The following is a 6,000-nucleotide window of genomic DNA, read 5'->3' as shown; positions in this document are numbered from 1 at the left end:
AAACGAGTCCAATGTGGGCGAGGCAAAACTACGGTGAGGTGGATCTGGAATTGGTTAAGCGGACGAACCCAGAGGGTGCTCACCAATGCTTCCTCTTCATCTTGGAAAGAAGTGACAAGTGGAGTGCCATCAGCAGGGTTCCGTCCTGGGCCCGGTCCTGTTCAACATCTTTATTAACGACTTAGATGAAGGGCTAGAAGACAGGATCATCAAGTTTGCAGACGGGACCAAATTGGGAGGGAGAGCCAAGACTCCAGAGGACAGGAGCAGGAATCAAAACGATCTTGACAGATCGTTTTGATTCAAAATGAAGTTCAACAGTGACAAATGCAAGATACTCCACTTTGGCAGAAAAAACTAAATGCAAAGATACAGAATGGGAGACGATGAGGCCTGGCTCGAGAGCAGGACGTGTGAAAAAGATCTTGGAGTCCTCGTGGGGAGGAAGGTGAACATGAGCCAGGAATGTGATGTGGCGGCAAAAAAAAAGCCAATGGGATTTTGGCCTGCATCAAGAGGAGCCTAGTGTCTAGATCTAAGGAAGTAATGCTACCCCTCTATTCTGCTTTGGTTAGACCACACCTGGAATACTGTGTCCAATTCTGGGCACCACAATTGAAGAGAGATATTGACTCTAAGCTGGAATGTGTCCAGAGGAGGGCGACTAAAATGACCAAGGGTCTGGAGAACAAGCCCTATGAGGAGCGGCTTAAGGAGCTGGGCATGTTTAGCCTGAAGAAGAGAAGGCTGAGAGGAGATATGATAGCCATGTATGAATATGTGAGAGGAAGCCACAGGGAGGAGGAGGGAGCAAGCTTGTTTTTTGCTTCCCTGGAGACGAGGACGCAGTGGAACAATGGCTTCAAACTACAAGAGAGGAGATTCCATCTGAAGATGAGGAAGAACTTCCTGACTGTGAGAGCCATTCAGCAGTGGAACTCTCTGCCCCAGAGTGTGGTGGAGGCTCCTTCTTTGGAAGCTTTGAAACAGAGGCTGGATGGCCATCTGTCAGGGGTGATTTGAATGCAATACTCCTGCTTCTTGGCAGAATGGGGTTGGACTGGATGGCCCAGGAGCTCTCTTCCAACTCTTTGATTCGATGATTCTATGATTCTATGAGGCCTCATCCACTGAATGCTCACACAAACTTGGCCCTTCTCTGTCATTGGCTAGTGCACGGCCAGAGCCCCGGGGGTCTGGTGCCAATGGCATCTGCACCAGGTTCTGGGTGGCAATCCTACCTTTATGGTCAAGCTTGAATGTTCAGACTGAAAGCAGGTGCAGGCACAAAACCACATTGACTTTGGACCCACAAAAAATGGCTGGGCTGTGTGTGCGCACATCATTCCTGTGGTAGAGCCTCACTTGTGCAAGGCCGTTGTCAGGTTTTACAATGTATTGTAATATAATAGTCATGCACTGCTAATAGGCTTCTGTTGGGAATGCTGAGTCACGCATTGATTGTATATAGGGAATCATTTGGGGAATGTGTTCTGGCCTAGTCCAGGTGATTGTGAATGATGCAATCCTGGGCTTGGGTTGGGTCAATTAGTTGGTAACCAATCAGAGGTTGCTATGTGTAAATGAACTGTATATAAGGAAACCATGTACAGTGTATATCTCTCCTTGTGCTGTGATGTTGTTTTGTCGAAGGCTATATGTAATAAGATATGGCTGCGTGCTATGGTGAGTCTGTAATGTCATCTAGACTGGGGGAAAGACAATGGTAAAACTGACCACGGCCGGGCATGTGCTCAAGTGTTTGCGAAGGATTCCAGCGTGGCTGTAGGCTGTGGGAGCAGTTGACTGAAAATACTGTGCAGGAAGAAACTACTGGAAAGCGCTGAAGTTGTGCAACTGATCTACTGCTGAACTGTGGAGTCAATCTTAACAGGCATCCGTTTTGTGCAATGTTGGGGGGTATCCCAAGACTCTTCTTCTCCTGGGAGAACCACCACAAACCACAGAGCCTGGATAATAAAGGCACCTCTGAAATGTCCCAGGGATAGATGTTTGCAACCTGACTATATTGCAGGAGCTGGATTTGCAGCCTTGCAGTCCTTGCAGAGGGATTGGTGTGTGTGTGTGTGTGTGTGTGTGGCTCTTCCAATGTTTTTTTGTTGTTGTGTAAACCAACCCCCTGCCCCTTTTTATGGGGGAAATGAGGGCTGGTTTCCATGCTGCCTTCTGGGCAGACCCAATTGCGTGGGTGTGTGACTGAGGCCCAGCATCCACAGAAAGCAAAAACCTGCTTTCTCCATCGGGTTGCCAGCATTTGCCCTTCCCAGTTAGCTCTCCAAAGTGGTTCCAGTTTGGGCCTTGGGGCATGTCCTTGTAATTGGGCAGGATGGGGAGGAAGGAAGGAAGGAAGGAAGGAAGGAAGGAAGGAAGGAAGGAAGGAAGGAAGGAAAGGAAGGGCCTTTTCTCATTGGAAACCCATGCTCACCAAGTTGTATTATTATTGGGTTGGTGTAGGTTTTTCGGGCTATATGGCCATGTTCTAGAGGCATTCTCTCCTGACGTTTCGCCTGCATCTATGGCAAGCATCCTCAGAGGTAGTGAGGTCTGTTGGAAGTAGGAAAATGGGTTTATATATCTGTGGACAAAGGACTCTTGTCTACTAGAGCTAGGTGTGAATGTTTCAACTGACCACCTTGATTAGTATATAATGTTCTGATAGAGCCTGGAGCAAACTTTTGTTGGGAGGTGATTGGATGTCCTTTTGTTAGGAGGTGATTAGATGTCCTTGAAACATTCACCCCTAGCTCCAGCAGACAAGAGTCCTTTGTCCCACCCTGGTCATTCCACAGATATATAAACCCTTTTTCCTAGTTCCAACAGACCTCACTACCTCAGGAGAAAATGCCTCTAGACCATGGCCATATAGCCCGAAAAAACCTACAAGAACCCATTGATTCCGGCCATGGAAGCCTTCGACAATACAAAATGGTCAGTTGAAACATTCACACCTAGCTCCAACAGACAAGAGTCCTTTGTCCCACCCTGTTCATTCCACAGATATATAAACCCACATTCCTAGTTCCAACAGACCTCACTACCTCTGAGGATGCTTGCCAGTGATGCAGGTGAAACGTCAGGAGGGAATGCCTCTAGAACATGGCCATATAGCCCGGAAAAACCTACAACAACCCAGTGATTCCGGCCATGAAAGCCTTCGACAATACATTGTATTATTATTTTTTGAAAGCACCACCCTCTCTGAGCTGCTCTGAGGTTCGGTTTTAAGAGAAAGGTAAGATGTAAATCAAGTCAGCTCCGCTATCAATCACTGTCATGGATACAGAGTTTTGACAAGGGAATGATTTCCAGCGCAACATCTTGAACCCGGGTTGCATGTGACAATCCCCCTGCCTTCCCCCAGCATGCTCGTTGCGCTTCTGGGAAGCCATGCCGCATTTCCACTCAGTGCGCCACTGGAAAACACCACCCTGGCCAAAACCAGCAATGCCACAAAGGGCTGGTCCTGGGCTCCAGGCTCCATGCATCATGCTCACTTTGAGCTCATAGAATCATAAAATCCTAGACCTGGAAAAGACCCCAAAGGTCATCCAGCCCAACCCCCTTCTGCCCTAAAAGGAAGACACAATCAAAGCACTCCTAACAGAGGTGCGTTGTGTGTACCTGCCTGGCGGGATATGGGGACACACCTTCCTGTATGATGCCCACCTCACTGAATCATAGAGTTAGAAGGGAACCCCAAAGGTCATCTAGACCAGGCCGTCTGAAACTTTTTCCACTTGTGGCCTCTTTCTGCTTTGAAAAATTCTTGCATGACTCCAGGTATATCAGTATACAAAAGAGGCAGGCACATCAAACCTTTGCTGGTAACACATCACACTGGCAGGGATTGCTGACCGGGCTGGTCTTCCTGTTTGTGAAGTACCGATGGAGCATTTTATGCAGAGTCCACGGCACGCTCTGCATGTTCTTGCTACAGATTTGTGTCAATGAGTGGCGTTCAGAAACCTTTTCATAGAATCCTAGAATCAAAGAGTTGGAAGAGACCTCCTGGGCCATCCTCCAGTCCAACCCCATTCTGCCAAGAAGCAGGAATATTGCCTTCAAAGCACCCCTGACAGATGGCCATACAGCCTCTGCTTCAAAGTCTCCAAAGAAAGAGCCTCCACCACACCCCCCTGGGGCAGAGAGTTCCACTGCTGAACGGCTCTCACAGTCAGGAAGTTCTTCCTCATGTTCAGGTGGAATCTCCTCTCTTGTAGTTTGAAGCCATTGCTCCATTGCGTCCTAGTCTCCAAGGAAGCAGAAAGGAAGCTTGCTCCCTCCTCCCTGTGGTTTCCTATCACGTATTTAAACGTGGCTTTCATATCTCCTCTTAGCCTTCTCTTCTTCAGGCTAAACATGCCCAGCTCCTTAAGCTGCTCCTCATAGGGCTTGTTCACCAGACCCCTGATCTGCTCCCTCCTCCCTGTGGCTTCCTCTCACATACTTATACATGGCTATCATCATATCTCCTCTCAGCCTTCTCTTCTTCAGGCTAAACATCCCAGCTCCTTAAGCCGCTCCTCATGGGGCTTGTTCTCCAGACCCTTGATCCTTTGAGTCGCCCTCCTCTGGACACATTCCAGCTTAGAGTCAATCTCTCTCTCCAGTTGTGGTACCCAGAATTGGACACAATTCCTGTTGCCATTTTTTTGTGGCCCCCAACATCAACTAAGAGGGGCCCTATTTTAGGGCTGGGACCCACAGTTTAAGAAGCAGTGATGTACACCAACCCCTTTTGGCAGTGCAAGAATCCACTATTGAAGCCTTCCTGATAGATGTCCATCTGACTGTCTCTTGAACAACTCCAAAGAGGAAGAGGCAGGCAACAAAGTTGTTGTTGTTGTTGTTGCCTCTGTAGGCAGCTTTCCCCAAATCCCTTCAGATCATAAACGCAAAGGCCTTGGCCAGGCATGGGCAAACTTGAGCCCTCCCTCCAGGTGTTTTGGACTTCAACCCCATACTGGCTGTTAGGAATTGTGGGAGTTGAAGTCCAAAACACCTGGAGGGATGGCCTGGCTTAGCACCTTGCCTCCCTTTCGGAGCCCATAGGTGCCAGAAGAGGAATGCTTTCCAAAACCATCTCACAGGGCACGAGGCGGCCGCTTCTTCGGCCTCCCTGCTCCCTTTAACCCAGTGGTTCTCAACCTGGGGTCCCCAGATGTTTTTGGTCTTCAACTCCCAGAAATCCTAACAGCTGGTAAACTGGCTGGGATTCCTGGGAGTTGTAGGCCAAAACACTTGGGGAACCACAGCTGCTCTTAATGAGTGCAAGTCCCCTTTCAGGGCCAGATCAACTCCACCCCAGAGTATTGAAGGAACTAGCGGAAGTCATTTCGGAACCATTGGCAACCATCTTTGAGAGTTCTTGGAGAACGGGAGAAGTTCCAGCAGATTGGAGGAGGGCCAATGTGGTCCCAATCTTCAAGAAGGGAAAAAAGGATGACCCAAACAACTACCGTCCGGTCAGCCTCACGTCGATACCGGGCAAGATTCTGGAAAAGATTGTTAAGGAAGTGGTCTGCAAACACTTAGAAACAAATGCAGTCATCGCTAATAGTCAACATGGATTTATCAAAAACAAGTCATGCCAGACTAATCTGATCTCTTTCTTCGATAGAGTTACAAGCTGGGTAGATGCACACGGGGAACGATGCCGTGGATGGAGCGTGTCTGGATTTCAGGAAGGCCTTCTTTGACAAGGTCCCCCATGACCTTCTGGCAAGGAAACTAGTCCAATGTGGGCGAGGCAGAACTACGGTGAGGTGGATCTGGAATTGGTTAAGTGGACGAACACAGAGAGTGCTCACTAATGCTTCCTCTTCATCTTGGAAAGAAGTGACAAGTGGAGTGCCGCAGGGTTCCGTCCTGGGCCCGGTCCTGTTCAACATCTTTATTAATGACTCAGATGAAGGGCTAAAAGGCAGGATCATCAAGTTTGCAGACGGGACCAAATTGGGAGGGAGAGCCAATAGTCCA

Source organism: Anolis sagrei, chromosome 3 (genome assembly GCF_037176765.1).
Source record: "Anolis sagrei isolate rAnoSag1 chromosome 3, rAnoSag1.mat, whole genome shotgun sequence".
Lineage (NCBI taxonomy): Eukaryota > Metazoa > Chordata > Lepidosauria > Squamata > Dactyloidae > Anolis > Anolis sagrei.
The sequence above is the reverse complement of the archived record's forward strand: the minus strand, read 5'-3'. Positions refer to the sequence as shown.